The 18,565-nt window shown below is 39.8% G+C and overlaps 1 protein-coding gene across 7 annotated transcripts in view; it reads right to left on the bottom strand.

The window, feature by feature from the left end:
* Window positions 1–12,302: 12,302 nt before the first annotated feature.
* Gria3 (glutamate ionotropic receptor AMPA type subunit 3) overlaps window positions 12,303–18,565 on the bottom strand; it is a 280,239-nt gene continuing 273,976 nt past the window's right edge. For 5 of the 7 annotated variants that reach the window (XM_058571563.1, XM_058571557.1, XM_046468812.2 and 2 more), the window contains one exon: window positions 12,304–14,506. The gene's annotated coding sequence lies outside the window, so the exon portion shown is untranslated. Of the gene's footprint in view, window positions 14,507–18,565 lie in introns of all 7 variants that reach the window. The other 2 variants (XM_058571555.1, XM_058571572.1) reach the window with 1 other exon arrangement.

The following is an 18,565-nucleotide window of genomic DNA, read 5'->3' on the forward strand; positions in this document are numbered from 1 at the left end:
GGGTTGGGAACACAAAAGCCTCCACTGGATCACTGGGATTGGTGGTTAGTGGGGCCATTTGTGCTTCTACTCCTTTGAACAATGTATTTTCCTTTAGAGGACACAGCACCACGCAGAGATTTCTGATTTAACTAATTATTTCTGAGCATTGCCTCTGAGATGGTGCCTCTGTGAGGCCAGTTACTTCTGGATGGTATGATAGGTGATGCGTGATATGAGCCATGTATGCTATGGTCATAGGCCTATTCCCACACCTCCTTTTCTGTAATATGGGTCCCCTTGCTGATACCATACTGTGTAGAATTCCAGACTTGTGGATCAAGCATTCCATAAGCCCCCAGATAATGGTTTGGATGAGGTTCTACAAGTAGGAAAGGGAAACGAAAACATAGTATAGGTGCTATCCCTATGAGGATGACCTGCTGGTTCTTTCAGGATAGATGTGGCCCATTGTAGTAAACTTGTTATCAGGTCTATTGAGTGGCTGATTGTTCTCCTTGTGGAAAGGTGCTATACTAGGCCTCAGCATTGGTTTCTGTTACTGGCAACTTAGATGTTTAGAAGCAGCAGTGGCTAGACTACTCTAAATGAAGGAGAGAGCACATACCCCGAGCCCATGCCTTGCTTCAGTCCCTGCCACCATGCTACATATTTTGTGAATTCATTTTCTAGATGATGAAGAAAGCTAGTAGCATCAATAAGCTAACCATTAGTCTACTTAATGTTTAGTATCTCTTTCATAGTAGATCGTCTTTGATGAACAATAACATTTGGTGCAAAGATCTTCACAATTCATGCCTATGCCCATATCAATATATATGCTTATATACCAGAACCTGTTTTCTCTATTTTTCCAATCTTTCTCCTTCCAGGTCTCTGACTTGGCCATTTACCATGGTGTATAGTCTATATATTCTAATCTTGGGCTGTATCTCCACACATACAGAGTAGATGGCCACGGCACTTCTTGTATTTCTGATCATTTTTCTCTCCTTTGTCTCAAATGTTATCCCAGAGTGACACTGTAATGCAGTCACTTTCATTTTTAGCTTATAACCATATATCAAACTAACCCATGCACAAACCTGACTCAGGCATTTCCTTTCTCCTTCAGCTGATCACATGGGGCCCCTCCAGTATGGTGATCAATGTGAGATGAAAGAGAGGCACTGTGCAACTATAGTGGGTGACATGGAAATCACAGTTACCTTCTAATGGGATTTGCCTGTGTCTGCTGGTTCAACTTATGTGAGGTCCCAGATGTACCATTTCCATATTTATCATAATTTTTGCTAGGCTTAGTCAATGTTAAGACTTGATGGGTCTAGCAGGATCCAGTTTATGGTGGGCATTTCTAGATGTAGGGTCACTGTTCCATAGTCAATCATTCTATCTGTATCAGGGCCTAATATCTTGTCAAGGGCTTTTTTATTTTTAGAAGGCATACATGTTCTTTGGTATGGCCTTTCTCTAGAACTCCAAGGGCTTCATTGTGATTCCACCACATCTCTCCCATAGACTCCACATTGTTTCTCTAACGATATAAAGTCTGCCAGTTATATGGACCAAGTAATTGGGCTTTTGCACCTGGCTTAGATATGCTGCAAAGCCTTTTCCTGCTCTGGTTTCCACTCAAAACTGGTAGGTAACCTCTAGTTTCAACAACTATAAGGACCAGAGAACTATTTCTATGTGTAGAATGTTTTGCTTCTCTAACCTAAGGAGACCCATCAGGCATTGCATTTACTGCTCTGTAGTAGATTTTACAAAATTCAGCAATTTTGTCTTTTTATTGGGTGGGGACATCCCTGTATGCCCCTGAGAATTGACTCTAATACCTATACTGAAGAATCAGGCTCCTGAATCATTAAAGGTTTGATTTCCCACCTGTTGGGGCAGGCCCCCAAATGGCTCTAGTTAGGCTCCCTTGCCAAGTCTTTTGTCAGGCTATGTTATATTTTTAATATGTAGCCAGGGCTGGGAACTATGTTATGGTTAATCAATGCCAGAAACACTGATTCAATGTATAGGCTCAAGGTGGTAAACATTAATTTGTGAGCATGCCCCCTCCCCTCATCTAACTTGTTGCAGTATGCCTTCTTTTCTGTGCTATATAAAAAAAGGGCCTATGAAAATGGTTGGGGGTGGGGTGCTGGCTAATGGCTTTGGCCACTTCTGAATAAAGGATGACCAATATTCCCACCAGGCCTTGCATCTTCTTCCACCTGCCAAACCCCAAATCTGTTTCCTGGGTCAGAGCCCCTGCATGACACCACTCTGTGGAGCAGTATCTTACCAAGGCCTCCAGCATGCTGGTCTTTTCTTGTTCGTTCTGCTGGATCAGCATGGTGATGTAAAAAACCAAAATGATACTCTAAAAGATGTCCAGATGGTCCATATCTCATTATAACAGAGGGTATGAGAATTAACCTAGCCCTGAGGCAACACTGTAAATGAATGTGTTGCCTCTTTCATATGAATGCTCACTGTTTTGGATCTTTCCTGATTGGGATAGGAAAGTACTTACTAAATCAATACCTGCATATCATGTACCTGGAACCAGGTACTCCTTGTTGAATTTGAAGTGGTCCATAGTCATTTTTCAGGATCCATCTAGGCAGATCCATTTTTTTTAATGTCACAGGATTTTAATCTTTGTAAATGGCAGTAACTTCCACCGTCATTCTTGGGATGTGATATTGTTTTTGATTTATTATCTTGTTTAGTTACTTTGGGGTGGGGTCGTTTCACAAACTTCTCCTATTTTTCCTCTATTATGACCAAGGATCTTGTATAAAGATTACTTTCACTGCTCAGCATATCTCTCTCAACTATACACTCAGAGATGAGGAGAGTGACCATCAGGTTAGTCAGCAGACCCAATAGATCTATTACAAGTAAGGCATTGGCCAGGACTCCATATAACACTTAACATCTGTTGACTTTACTCTAACAGGTAGACATGATGATGCTTTATGTCTGTAAGTAACAATGTCAACTCAGATCCTGGCCCCAATAGTCCTTTCAATAGCTGGATATGCTTCTTTTCCTAGTGTACGGTAAATGTACACTATGTGCAAATAATGTAAAGTAACTGCTATAGTTTGGATTTGAAGTGTCCCCCAAAGGCCATGTATTAAAGGCTTGGTTGCCACACTGTGGAGCTATTGAAAGGTGGTGGAACATTTAGGAGTTGGAGCCTACTGGGTTGAAGTTAGGTCATAGGGGTGTGCCCTTGAAGAGGATGTTGGAACCCCCATCTCTTTTCTCTCTCTGCTTCCTGACCACCATGAGGTGAGCAGCTTTGCTCTACTGTGCACTTCCTACCATAATGTTCCACCTCCACACAGGTCCCAAAGCAGCAGAGCTAGGTAGCCAACCATGGACTGAAACCTCTGAAATGGTGAGCCAAAATAAACCTTTCCTCCTGCAAATTGTTTACTTGAGTATTGTGTCAGAGTAATGGAACTCTTGATTAACACAGTAACTTCACCCAAGTAGATGACTTTTGATAAGGACCAGAGGAAAGACTGGTATTACAGGATTCTTCTCTTAGGAGGCATCTCTTTCATCAATGGGTTCTAAGGCTTAAAATTAGCTCAGGACTAGGAATCATGATATATTTTTTGTAGTGCTGAGGATTGAACCCAGGGCCTCATGCATGCTAGGCAAACACTCTACCGCTGAGCTATACTCACATTCCTGAAATCATGAATTTATAAATTGGAAGACTGACTTCTAGTTTCTGATAATTTATTACTCCTTTTAAAATTATACATATTAAGCAATACCCTTTTTGGCTTCCCATCTCTTTTGCCTCCAGCGATGCTTGTTCTATTAATCATCCCTTTAATTCTCCACAGATCAGGCCCACTTGGTTGCCACTCTAATCACATGTACTTTTACAATAATTACAAGCCCTTGGCTTCTAGTGGTGAAAAGCTTATCACCTGGTTTGTGTTTCTGGGGTTGGGGAGGGTTGGAGTACTATTATAGTTTATATATGAGGTGTCTCCCAGAAGCTCATGTATGAGACAAAGGTTAGAGGTTAAATAATTGGGTTATGAGAGCTTTACCCTAATTAGTACATTTCTAACAACAAACCAAGGGAACAGCTTTCCTATCATCTGCCTTGGCCTTCAGAGGAGAACCACTACTGTATTTCTCGATAATTCTGATGTCAACTTTACCTGTCTTCTTGATGGTCTAGGTGAAGGATGTGTCCCCTGTGTCCTCCTATGCAGCATAGTATCTTCTGGTTTCAACAATATATCCAATCCAGCATGCCTGTTTCCTTTGGCCTTATAATTCCTTCCTCTACTATATGCCAGAGCAATTTAGGAATTTCAACATCACTTAGTATGGGTCACTGATTTTTCCAGGCTTATCAAGCCACCTGAGTAGTGAGTTACACTACCTTCTGAGGTCCCTGTTATGGTCAGTCCTTTATCCCAAGAGAGTGTCCCCAAATCAACAATCCCTGTCTAGCCCAATCTTATGATGAAACTCTCCTTGATAATTACCTTCAGAATCTCATCTCCTGAGTCCTGTCAGCACATACTAGTTAGGTCTTATTTTTTGGGGGGCACAATACTTGTTTTTAGAAGGGCTGTGCTATAAATAGGCCTGTTGCTTTACAGAAGAAAGAACTTTATATTGTCTTATATGGAGGAAGTACTGGCAGTTATTGGGGGAGGAGTGGGCTGCTTTTAGAGGCTCAGAAGTTTTGGAGAAGACTAAGGAGTCAAATTCTTTGGGAGCATTTGCTTAATTCACATACATGTCTCCACCCCATGTGTCAGGATCCCAAGTTTTTTCTACTAGAACCTCAACTTTGGTGTAATTTACTTGCCTCACTTGAATATTGAAGTTTAGTCACTGTAATGATCAAATCCTAGATTTAATCTTCAGCTTTTCATGTTCACCCATTGCTGTAAATGAGGGCTTCTTTGTAAGCTATAAAAGGGACTTCTGTGTTCTCACATTTAGTTTTTTTTTTCTTGGTATGGGGTATTGAACTCAGGGGTGCTTAGCCACATCTCCAGCCCTATTTTGTATTTTATTTAGAGACAGGATCTCACTGAGTTTTTTAGTGCCTTGTTTTTTGCTGAGGCTGACTTTGAACTCGTGATCCTCCTGCCTCAGCCTCCCAAGTCCTGGGATTCCAGGCATGTGGCACTGCACTGGGCTCACACTTACTTTTTAAGTGTTATTTGCCTTCGACTTTAAATTATCTGTTTGTAGGGCATTAATGTAACTTAGTAAAAAAGCATAAAATTCCATTTTATCCCATATAAATTTAAAATGTTTGAGTCATTCCACCAGCTAATGTATCCTCCCCACTGGTACATTTTTCTGAAACATGGCAGGGGAAGTTTTAACCATTGGGCTGCCACCTTGTTCCAGGGATTGTCTATATATAACCTTCCACCAGGACTAAGGTCCTTATTACTAGCTGGGTGCTGGTGAATCCAGTCACCAAGAGCCATATGATGGCCTACTTCCTTGGACTACTTTTGGTACCAAATGTCACAGGTTGGACTCTCAGAGAAGCAGAGGCTGAGAAGGATTTAGGAGTGCAAAAAAAGTTTATTAGGATCAGTACATGAGGAGAGGCAGGGAAGGACAAACAGAATTGAGCAAGGGGGTCCATGAGATTGTGATGCAGACCTGACAAAGTCTCTGCCAGCCCAAGGGGGCTCTCCAGAGCAGAGATTGCTCATTAGAGAAGTCCCATATTGAGTGGAAATGGCTAGGTACTTGTAGTATTGCTTTGCTTGGTCATTGGCTGGAGTTTCCCCCAGAGCGTGCAACCTTGATTATAGCCATTTTACTGAATGAGCTGCCTCAAGAATGTGACCTGGGTTCAAAAACTGAGTCAGATTTTGAAGATGCTAACAGTTGGTGCCTGTAAGCTAACTACATTTCTTGCAGCTAGATGGCAAGCCCTTTCTGGAAGGTAGGTACAAAGAGTATATGATTATGTCTTCCATATGGCCTGAGCCTAATGCAGTATATATATGAGCTAAATTTTTATAGATTAAAATTTGTATTTCTCAACTACTATATAGTGGGTGAACCTCACAAAGGAGATTAGATTTGCACATCTGAGTGTCTTGTGAATCAATTTATGACCTAGATTCAGTGAAGTAGCTTGGGGTATTGGCCAAGGAGGGCACCCACAGAGTGGTGATGGTGACTAATGTAAGAGATATGTCACACCCAAGGGAAGATGAGTGCTAGGTTGCCTGGCTGGTGTGAGGTTGGGCTTCTTTTGGGATAAGAGAGATACTGAGAAATGGAAGGTTGTGGAAAATTGCCTTTTCTTTTCTTTTTTTTTATTGGTTGTTCAAAACATTACAAAGCTCTTGACATATCATATTTCATACATTAGATTCAAGTGGGTTATGAACTCCCATTTTTACCCCAATTACAGATTGCAGGATCACATCGGTTACACATCCACATTTTTACATGATGCATTTTACATAGTATAAGGTGGCTCCTCTTCTCTATCTTCAACATTATTTCCTAAGTTATGCCTCTGTTTTTCCCCCCACTTCTGCATATCGTTCATTTGCTCTTGAAGCATTAACAACCCCATTCCAGTTGTGGAAACAACTAGGAGACTGTTCATGTTCTCAGCCTATGATCTGGTAGGGAAGACAATATGCCTTTAGAGTACTATTATGGTTTATATATGAGGTGTCCCCCAGAAGCTCATGTGTGAGACAAAGGTTAGAGGTTAAATAATTGGGTTATGAGAGCTTTACCCTAATTAGTGCATTAATCCCTGGTAGGAATTTACTGGGTGATAACTGTAGGCAGATAGAGTGTGGCTGGAGGAGGTAGGTACCTGGAGGCATGGCTTTGAGGTATGTATTTTGTTCCTGATGAGGTGGGGGGAGTTCTCTCTCTCTCTCTCTCTCTCTCTCTCTCTCTCTCTCTCTCTCTCTCTCTAACAAGTTCTATGAAAAACATAAGCACTACTGAAATGGGAGCAAAACCATAGAGTCCCTAGCACCATCCTTGGCAGAAAAGACAAGGAAGACTTCCCAGAAGAAATGATTTCAATTTTGTCTTAAAGACAGAATATGAGTTAGTCAGGCACAAAAGTTGGGGAAGGGGATAATAGGTAAATGGAGAAACATGTGCAAAAACATGGAAACAAGAAAAGGCATAACACAGTTTGGGCTGCCAAAACAAAATGCCAAAGATTTAGTGGTTTAAATAATAGAAATGTATTTCCTTTTCTTTTAAAAAATATCTTTATTTTATTTATTTATTGTTTTATGTGGTGCTGAGGATCGAACACAGGGCCTTGAGTGTGCTAGGTGAACAGTCTACTGCTGAGACACTACCACAGCCCCGAAATGTATTTTCTTACAGTACTGGGGACTGAAAGTCAGAGAGTGGGGTACCAGCATGGTCAGGTTCCAGTAAGGGCTTTCTTCCTGGCTTGCAGATAGTCACCTTGTCACTGTGTGCTCACATGGCCTTTCTTACATACATGCATGTGCACAGAGAGAGATCTCTATCCTTCTCCTCCTCTTATAAGGTCACCAATCCTGTCAAATTAGGACCTCACCCTTATGACCTCATTTAACCTTAATTATCTCCTAAAGGTCCTATTTCCAAATCAAGTTTCATTGGGGGTTAGGGATCAACATATGAATTTCAGAGGGGACACAATTCAGTCTGCAGCAAAGGGTAAGGAAAAAAAAATCTCAAGAATGGACTGTGTAGGGCTGGGGCCATGGCTCTATGGCAGAGCGCTCACCTGGCACTTGCAAGGCCCTGGGTTTGATCCTCAGCACCACATAAAAATAAAAATAAAATAAAATAAAATAAAGGCATTGTGTTCAACTACAGCTGAGAAATATTTTTTTTTTAAAAAGAATGGGCTGTGTAGACTATTCTGAACCCTTACACAAGTATATATGTTTTGAGTACATATAAACTGAATGCACAACCCCCTCACATATTTTTTTCTTATTCTGTTATTCTACTCTTATATCTAATATCTCTCTTGGAGGAGCTGATCTACCTCCTTTTATTATTATGTTTTTAAAAATTTTTTAAATTTTTTTTATTTTTATTTTTTATTATTATGTTTTGAGAAGTGATTTGGGGCCCTTGGTTAGCTTTTCTGGGGCTTGATAACCCCTTGATGATAACTCGACTTTCTTTCACATGAGTGCAAACCGTATTACATTTCTGAGATTTAAAAGATGCAAGGACAATATGTTTACTTTTAACTACATTTTCTAGCTATCCAACTTGATGTTAAACTGATGCATCTTTTAAAAAAATGTTATTGTACTGTGGGTTCTACTTTGAGTGCAAGCATGTTTTTCCTCAGATTATCACATTTGCCTTTTAAAGTGTGTTAGATTTATTATATTTTATTTTAGTCCCCATAGATGTGGTTTGAAGTCAAGATGGGCACTTATAGCAGGAACTCTGGTTGCAATGAGGTGAGGGAAAGACCAGAAATAAATTCTGTGTTAGGAATGTAAGCAAGTTTGGTGTGCTTGTGGGTTAATTCAGGTGAGGAGGGTCTAACAGACATTTTTTTTTTCCTTCTGGTACTAAGAATTGAACTCAGATCCTCACACATCCTAGGCAAGCACTCTGCCATTGAGCTACATCCCCAGCTCAGGTATTTGGATATACTTGTTTGGAGCTCAGGAGGGAAATTTGAGATAGAAAAAGAGGCTGTGAGACAACATAATATAGGTGGAAATGGAAACCATTGGATACCATGGTATAGTGCCTAGGAAAAGTGTAGAGACTGGAGAGAAAGGAAGAACATGGTAGAATTTGGGAGAACATTGACACTAAGAGATAGAAGAGGATACCAGGAAGCATATTAGCAGCAGCAGGGTAGGAGGAAAACCAGAAAAGAGTGCTATCACATACATCAAAGGAATAGAGATTTCTAACATGGGAAAAGTTAATAGCCCCAAATTCTGGAAAGAAGTCAAATAAGATGATGACTATCAACGTAGGGCAAAGTAAGAATTGGGAAACTTTTTATGTAAAAGGCAGCTAAGTAAATATTTTAGACTTTGTGGGTAATACTGTTGTAACTAGCCAACTTTGCCATTGTATGGTAAAAGCAGGCACAGATAATACATAAATAAATAGGTGTAGGTGTGTTTCAATAAAACTCTATTCACAGAAACAGGTGGTGGGTTGGATTTAGCCCAAGGGCTGAAGTTTGCCAGCTCTTATGATAAAGTACAAATTATAGTTTGTTGATGACTTTGGCAAAGGAAGTTCCTGTAGAGTGATGGTGGCAGAAGTCATACAGCAATAATTGAGGAAATGGAGTTGGAGGGTGCATCAAGCTTTTCTGAAGCTATACTATAAATAAGGGGAAATATGAGCCCTAGAGCATTTCATCAGGTTCAGAGAGAGTTTGTGGTCTCTCGGGGAAGCTTTTGCACTCTTGTGGTGGAACACTGCAATGTTGTTTCGGATTATTTTGAAAGTTGTTTCCCCATCTGCCTATATTTAAGCTTTTTGTGAGCTGCCGCCCGAGCTTAATTGACTTGTTCAGGCTTAATGAATATTTATTAGGAAAATTGTAAATCAACTGTTTTGCTATAGGATTGAAGCTCAATGAAGCCACTGTGGGGTAATTTTGCCAAAGCTGCTGACATGGGGAGAGGATTATTTCTTAGGCTGTCATTGCAGGTTCTTTTACAGTTTTATAGCTAGGGCGTCATGAGTCAACAAATAAGCCAATGCCTCCTGCTCTGAGGGTGGGCAGGCTGGCAGGAAAGTAATCATTGGGAGGTTCTCAGCAGAGGCTTACAGGGGCCTGGTATGACTCCTCTCTTGCAAAGGCTCATGGCTTTCAAGGAACAAAGAGATACTCAGTTACGTTCCACCCAATTGTGTTAGGAAGAGCAAGTGGAAGTGAAGGGGCAAATGGAAAGTCTCCCTTTTGGGTTCTTTATGGTGTTTTCTCTGAGCAGAGAATTGGACACAAATTCTTTCTAGTTATCATCTATAGTGTCACCAAGACTGCAATGAGGGCAGGTACCAAGTTTGCTACTTCCTCATCTGGTAAGCAGAGGAAGAGAGTACATGACTTCTCCCCACCATATTGTCCAGGTGATGTTTGCTTACAATGACAATGACTGTCAAAAAGCCTGGGGATCTTACCCATTTAAATGGGGCTTGTGAACCCTCACTGTTGAGGATGCTGAGGACATAGCATTAGGTTTGGGATACTGACAGATACCCCCCAAATGCCCCCTTTTATCTTCTCATGACAACAATGCTCTCCCAAGGGCCTTTAAAGAAGTGCTAAGTGCCCTCTGTCTTCACTGAGGATAAATGATTCATCCATGACTCCCAGTCTTACATGTGTGAGATGTGTCCTCGCACTTTATTCCTTCACTTTTAATTCTGGAGGCAGCTTTCCTTAATTCTTAGTGCCATCTAAAACTCTCACCCAAGAATGTGCTCTCCCTTTAGTTCAGTGACAGGGGTAAAACTGCAAGCTCTTCTAATACCCTTTGAATCAAGAGAGATTTCCTGATGGAGTGTTAAGTTGTGTTCTCCCACAATTGCATGCAGGTATATTGTTGCTGAGTTTCATGTCTGCCAAGTGATCTGATGATAAATTGGTACCCAGGAAGCCTGGTCCAGCAGGGTGAAGAGAAAAGGGGAGGGATATAGCCAGAGTAGTTAAAAATCTGGCTCCAATTTTGAAAGTAACTCTTCCCCTAATAATAGGTTTTGGTGGTATTTGTACTTATAGCTGGACTCTGATTCTTGTGAAATAAAATATTAGTGTATCTTTTGCTTGATTGAATCTGAATATGGTTTTGCCTCTTGTTTCTCAGTTTGTTCTTCTTTATGTTCATCTCCTCAAGTCACTGTCAACTCTTTCCCCCATTCAACAGCAGGGAGGCAATTTGAAGCACTATTTCTCCCATGATCCTACCAAGATTTCCTTTAAATGCATTTGCCTTTTCTGTTTGAAGATTGTTCTATTGACAGAGTGTGATTAGATGTGAGTCTTAACAGGGCAGGAAAATCAAAGCAGAGATCAAGAGTCATTCTCCTTTTGTGCTCAGAGGGAGAGAGTCATTTGAAGCTCAAGGGATTTTCGCAAATCTAGTTGGCAAGTCTGTTCCTATATGTGAGCAAAATACATAGCTACCTAGAATCCAATTTGAGAAACAGTATTCTCCTTTGCTTCTCTCTTCCTCCAAGGAGAAAAAAACCCAAACCCCAGCTAAACCAAGACAGTGCTTTATTTTCATTTGCCACAACACCTGAGAGTAGCTTCTCCTTTGGGTAAGGAATCAGTTTCTGTTAAAATAGAAATCTATTATTTTGGAAGATCTGGAGACATCATTTGGTACTTGAATGGGTTACCTCAGCCCCCAAGAGGACCATCAGTCTAGTCTAGTCACTGAATCTTCTCCCTAGATAATCACTTTTCTTTTGGTAGAACTATTACACGTGTCTTAATTTTTTTGAAAAGGAAAGCAGTTGAAGACTAACTCTAAAGTTTAAGTAATTCAATAACCAATCAGCATTTCAGAGGATAGTGAAAGTGGTAATAATGTTGCTGGGGACTACAGGCCAAGTTGACCACTGTGTCAGAGTCTTCTTTTTCCATTTCTATTTTTCTTCTCCAAGGTCTTGAATTCTTTGCTTTCTAACTCTCTAGTTCCAGATATGTTTCTTCCTTGATCTCTCTAGGATCTCACTTTCCTCTTTTTTGGCTCTGTTGCCAATTATCCTTTCTTCTTTCTACCTATCATTGTCTCCTCTTTTGTATGGTGAGCATCATATAAAACTGGTCTGCATTTAAGCACTTGATTAATTTATCAGAGAAAGTTGTATTCCATGTTCAGAATCTGCAGATCAGACTAGCTAGATCTTTAGCTTTTCATTTTTGCCTCAGAAATATTCTAAAAACTGTAGAGTCCTCAGTTCATTATTTCTTCTCCCACTCTGCATCACCCTTGGAGAAATAATGGTTTTCCAACATAGGGGGGGGGGTCCCAAAAGGTAGAGGAGGCCAAGAATGGGGATGGAAGGCCCCAACATCAAACTAACTTAGGGTTTAGCTGAGGAGTCTGAGCCTGCCTTTCATTGCAGTCAGGTTGAGGAGAGATGCAACCCTTTGTGAGAAACACAAGTAGGGTGACTATTGCATCCATTGCAAAGCTTCAGGTAGGAAATCAATTAGTGAATACTAACTTCTCAGCATCTGCATCCAGGTAAATTTTAAACAGATAATTGAAGCACAGAAAACAAATTCTTTCTTTACAATTTTATTTACAAAATGTATTAAAATTTTGTACAATACCTCATGGCAATGAGGCTCTGTAATTATGCCCACACATGCAATTTATGCTTTTACGGCCATTAGTTTGCTTGGCAATTTTTCTGTTCACTGAAGTACAGCTTTAACAACAAAAAGAAAAGAATTGGAAAAAAATCCTCAAGTGACTATTGCCAAACTCCCATAGCTTGAAGTTAGTAGCAGAAATTTGAAGCAATTAACATTTTTTTAAACATGCAAGTTTTTTTTTTTTTAATAACAAACCAATTTACCCGCTTCTTTATCCCAGTGAAGTTTCCTCTCTGAAAAACTGATTTGAGTCAATAAACATACATTTCTCTTTATACAGTGCCTATGAAAACATTTGTGTGTAGGTTGGTTGGTTTGTTTTATACAACTTCATATTCACACAGAGTTAGCTTCCCACACTGGGACATTATAGCATTCATAAGTTGAAAATCACAGTTTCATGAAAACAAAACAAAACAAAAACACAACAGCTTTCTTTTGTGTTCAAATACCATTTAAAATCTGACAGGTGAGTTATTTGCTTATGACACCATTTTTGGAATGAAAGTTTATATTACACTTTTCTGGAAACATTTCCTTGGAACGAGACTTCTTCCTTTCTTTTCTGAAGACAAGAGCAAATATGCAGCGAGTCAACTAAGCATCTAAGGGTCACACTTGGGAAATGAAGGCGAGCTCCTAGTTTTTACAGTCTGGAAACTTCCCAATGCACGTTACTGATGAGAGCGAACTACTGAACTACGGAAAGCGTACGTCGTTATACAGGAGGTAATTAGTGAGCGGAGACTATTTCCTCTGACTGTTCTGATGATGCCAACGGCAGGTATGCAATTAGTTACTTGATAGCCCATGGAGCAGTAGAGCGATCTTCTGAGAGTCAGTAGAGAAACTGCTCCAAGCAAGGACCTGGGAGTGATGCTGAGGCCCTCAGATTAGCTGTAGGTTTGGGAATGCATTTTAGTCTTTGCAAACTAGAAAAGGACACATGCAGTCTGACGGAGAGCCACGGGCAGTAACAGGCAACAGCTGGTAAGACAGACCGAGCAAGAGTAAAGTCAGATTGAGAATTGTGGTCTGAACCCACTGGCCCGCCTTGCAACGCGGTTCTGTCTCCGTGGTACACACTTGAAAGGCATACTTAGCAGAGAAAGCAGAGCTAAACACAGTGTTGTTTCTGAGAAAGATATTCTAAACACATCTGGGAGTATAGGCAGCATTTCCCTCACCTCAATGCTAAATACTCAGCTATATTGACTTAAAATGCACACTGAAGCAAGAAAAACAGATCTGTGAGCTGAAATTCCAAGCTTCTTGGAAAGCCTCGGGATCTGTTTTAGGAAAGCACCGATAGGTATGCCTGATAGTGCCCCGTCCCTTGCTACACACACAAGACAATTTTGAAAGCTCTGTTGATCCCTTTACCAAGTGGGAAGTTATCAAAGCATTTTCACAAAACTATTTCAGGAACACAGAGAAGTCGCCACTTAGTCCCTTTTCCAAAGCATTTGAATTTTCTTAAGTGTTGCATTTACAGTCTAAAGATATACACATTTCAGCAACATTGAAAGAAAATAGGGTGCACAGAACATCACCACCAACAGGAAATACCAAAAACATCTGATCAGCAGATCCTAGAAGAAATGCCAGTCTGTCTTTCCAAATACTGGGAGACAGAGGGTTTTTTATTTTTTTTAATCTGGAGGAACTAATTCTTTTAGCTAAGATGGGCCTATTTGCTTAATTGGAATTTTAAATTTGTGTGTATGTGTGTGTATGTGTGTGTGTGTATTAAAGAACATGGTGTTTGTATATTGTGCAGTGGTATCAAAGAATGGCTTTTGTTGAATTGACTTTTTAAAATAAGACTTTTTTCGCATACTGGAATCTTGCACGTCCATTTTTTTGTTGGTTTTTATTTTAATTTTTCAAGCAAAGCAAAAAGATTTCAATGATGGTTTGCATTGTCGTGAGTCTTAGAGTGTTCCATAAGGCACTGAAGGAAAAAAAAATCAGTTTTTCCTATTGAAAGGTCATTGCACCATCAGCAATATTCGTGTCATGCCCGACACCAAGGAGAGTGAAATCTGGCTCAGGATCCTTGAAGCAGCCACGTTTTCGGTGATTTCCTCTCATCACATGCCTCCAGTGGGAAGGGATCTGCAAAGGCAAGGGGAAATTTAAATTTGAAGGGGTTTTCTATTTGGAATTGAGAAGTTTATTATGGCTCAATCTATCTTGAACAAAAATGATGGCTATTATCTCAAATTGGCATTACTGGGGCTGCAGCCTATTCAAATGGCTTTAGACAGCAGGCCTGGTTAAATTCTTCAACTTGATGCAAATGCTTTGCAATATGTTAAATTAGGATAATTCTCTAGTATCTGGATTGATTATACTAAGGAATATACAGGCAAAGTCTATTGCAAAGTCTAACTCAAGACTTTAATCACTCAGAATATAGGTATACTAGGAAGTTGTAGTGGTATTTAAAAAGAGATATTTAAGAGAACTACATGGCAGAGTGTATTCTGATTACAGAACCTGTGACAAAAGACTATTCATTTACAATAGAGGGTAAAAAAAATCTTTTATGACTTACTGAATTGAAGTGCATTTCGACTGGAGAACAAAATTTACTGCTCCTTGCAAGAAAGGTGACTGTTTATTTTTTAAAAATACCTACAACCTTAGTTTTTAAAGCCTAAAAATAGTACAAGGACTTTAAAGAGATAGCAAAAGAGGCCAGAGCATGATATCCATGAAAGGGCCAGGAACCCATGGGTGTTTGCCCTAACATTGTGAGCCTGATTGAGATGCTGCTGGTGGCACTCTCCTTTTGAAGACATCAATTAACTATTGCAGGGGATTCATCTGCCCCAACTCAGAAAACTGAAGAAGACTTTCTTGCTCCTCTTCAAACTATACCCACCTCTACATCTTTTCCCTGTATACTAAGGAGATACTTCTCTTTCTTGTGAGTGAATACTAAATTGATAACAACAGAATGATGTAATCATTATGTACCATTGACCCTGGAATAAAAGTTATCTGCAAGAAGAATGTTGAAGATGCATGCACCTGAAGCCTAAAAGACTATCATGGAAGTGGGCCAATCTCTTCCTTGGAACCCCTAAGTCCTGGGTCATATCTCTTTCAGAAGTTAAGAAAAATTTTATATCTGTGGCAGAAAGTCAGAGTCCCCATTTCTCCATTGGTTATGAGATGTCACTACCTAGCTGCATGACTTTGGGCGAGTGACCTAACCTCTCAGTGCCTCTGATTCCTGCTTTTATTTTATATTTCATGGTTCTTTGGATTAAGCCTCACACATGCCAGACAAATGCTGTACCACTGAGCCATATCCCAAGCACCTTGATTCCTGCTTTTAAATGAGAATAAATTATTATTACTGAGGTAAAAGTTCTTTGGAGAAAAAGAATATCACTGCCTCATTTATTCAGGATTTGGTCCCCATTTCACATAAAATGAGCTCTCTTATTCAAGAGAACTTCTCCAGCAAGTATACCTGTGCATAGGCTGCAGAAGGAATATATCATTCTGAAAATGGGCAACAATATGAACAAAGTTAATATTTCCTAGGAAGACTAAAGAGAACAGTCTTAGGAGAAAAATGGAACCCCTCCCATCTTCAGGCATCTTGAGGTCTTGCATCTGAGAGGGATTTCAGAAATATTGTTGAAAAAGCCAAAGGAGCCTGAAGTCGTTCTGATCAGCATTGCGGAAACTGGAAAGAGTTTCTTAAAACAATTAGCAGAATCAACCTCAGGGAGCACCTCAGTGAATTTGTGGCACCAGAATGTCAGTCACTTGTGAAGGCATGCTTGTGGCAGGGGAGGGGCACACTTCTAGTGGCTGGTCAGTAATCTATAGAAGCATCAAGTAATTAAGACACAATCTTTTCTCTAGTGGGTGCCAAACATGGTGTGAAGTTGAGGCACATGTCCCCCTGGGCCCAATAATCCTCATTTACTATTGCCCATAGTAAATAAGAGGTGACTTCCTCATCTTTTAAGGGTACTCTTTTGTTAACCAGATTTCAATGGATCATATTCTTGCAGGTGATTTACCCTGAGCCATCCTTCCTGAACAATTACTAGTAATATCAACCCTGAAGGCAGACTCTGATAATTAGTAATAAATGTAAAAATCTCAGGAAGCCTCTCCATCTTTGTGCCTGTGAATAGACCCTGACAGATCTAGGTCAATACAGAGAACCAGAAGCCTAATAACTAGGTAACAAATTAGAAGTCACTAGGTGATATTTTAGAACTTCTTTGGAAATAAAAGATGAAAGGGTGAAGAGCTCACTCTTTACCTAACCAACACTCCCCTAATGTCACATCACCAAATTGGCTGAGGACAGCACAGAGGTTTCTATTTCCTATTCAGCCTGCTTTGTGCCTCTTGACTGACACATGTGAGGTTTTCCTGGCATCTTCTGAGGCTTTTCCTTCTTGTCTGGAGACTTTGCACAGGCTTGGAGGACAGATTTGTTTACAGAGGCTCTTCCAAGATTTTCTTACCATCCCAGAGATAGCTGCCAAGGTGCTAGCTAACTGGGCTGTAACCATAATGGCATCAGTGTTTATTGAAATGTGACTTTTGTCTCAATTAACCTGAATTTTATTCCACAAAAGTGGATCAAGATGAATAAAAGAAAACCAGAGAGCCAGAGTTGTGGCAAGTTAATTTATAAGGCTTTACTGCCATGTTTTATGTCCCAGGCCTCCACTTTAGGACCACAACATTCTGTTCAAACACCCTCTCTCCCTCCCTCCCATCCTCCCCTATGCCTCTTCTTTCTCTTTTCAATTGCTTTCTTCCTTTTTTCTTTTCTTAGTCAATGTTCTCTGAGATTATTTTCTCTAATCTTACTATTCCCTGGAATAGCAGCATCTGCATGACCTAGCAACTTGTGAGAGTGTTGAATTTCAAGCCCCATTGTTGATCTGATGAATTAGGATGTACATCTTACAAGATCCCCATATGATTCACATTCACAATGATGTTTGAGGGGCAGTCTGGGGCTTTAGAAAGATTGAGGGTATAGTATTTGGGAAGTAAGGGATCTCAAATAGAATGACTGATAATCCTACAGGCTATCCTAATTCTGAAGCCTGATATACTTGTTTCAAAAATATTCTTTCTGGGGAAAGTAGGAATGGTTATATTCTGGTGTGGAGTATATAAAATGGGAGCATATGGAGGCTTCATGAAGTTCTTTAAGATTTTTTTGTGCATGTGTAAACAAGTGTGACATAAACTTAAGATCTGTTTCTCATTTGAGAAGGTCTAAGTAGGGTTTCAAGTTTTCTGGAGGCCACAAGGCCACGGGTACTCAGAGGAAATATGGTTTAGTAAAGAATACAGTTATAGAAGGAAGAATTGAGTTCTAATCTAAGAATGACAAGTACCTAGTTGTTTTTTTCTTGAGCAAGTTCACTTGATGTAGCTGGGTTTTAATTACCCAAAACACAAAATACGACCTGATCCATGTCATCTCAAATGAGGGAATAAATGTGAGAATACTTAGAAAGCTGCTACACAGATTTAAAGTATATTATTTATTTGCATGCCAGCATTTTAGAATTGGGGATAATTAAGCTATGTGAGATTAAAATCAGTCAAGTACTATCCTATGAAATAAAGCAAAAAATATGCCCCCAATTGTAGTGGGCCTATATCACCTACTCAAGTAAAGGATTTTAAACATACTGGGACATTAAATGCTTGTATGCAAACAGTGCTAATTACAGTGCTAATCACAGTGTTGAACTGCCACCAATGTAATGAAAACACTTTATCAGCAGGTTAGTTCAGTGTACTGAACATATTGTGGCAAAAGGTTGTAGTCTCTAGGAGGAAAGGACAGCAGCGACTTTATCAAGTAAAATGATACTTTCCATGGTAAAGACAGACGACTTATTTGGATGAAATGTTTAAAAAATGCCTGGATTTAGATCCATGATGTGAAATATAAGAAAGTCAAAACAGAAATGCACAAATAAAAATTCTAGCACATTGACATGAGGTCAATCAATCACTTAAAATAAGGGAAATGAAGTTGCTAATTTTTCTGTTCCACTTTAGATAAGCATGTTAGTAATGGCAGATGCACTCCAAGGCAAAAAGACTATATTCTATTATAAACACTTCCAAAATGGAGACATTATCCTAAGACAAGCTTGCCTTTGA

This window comes from Marmota monax, unplaced genomic scaffold (genome assembly GCF_021218885.2).
Source record: "Marmota monax isolate L192 unplaced genomic scaffold, Marmota_monax_Labrador192_F-V1.1 WCK01_AAM20220418_F8-fsc00054, whole genome shotgun sequence".
Classification (NCBI taxonomy): domain Eukaryota; kingdom Metazoa; phylum Chordata; class Mammalia; order Rodentia; family Sciuridae; genus Marmota; species Marmota monax.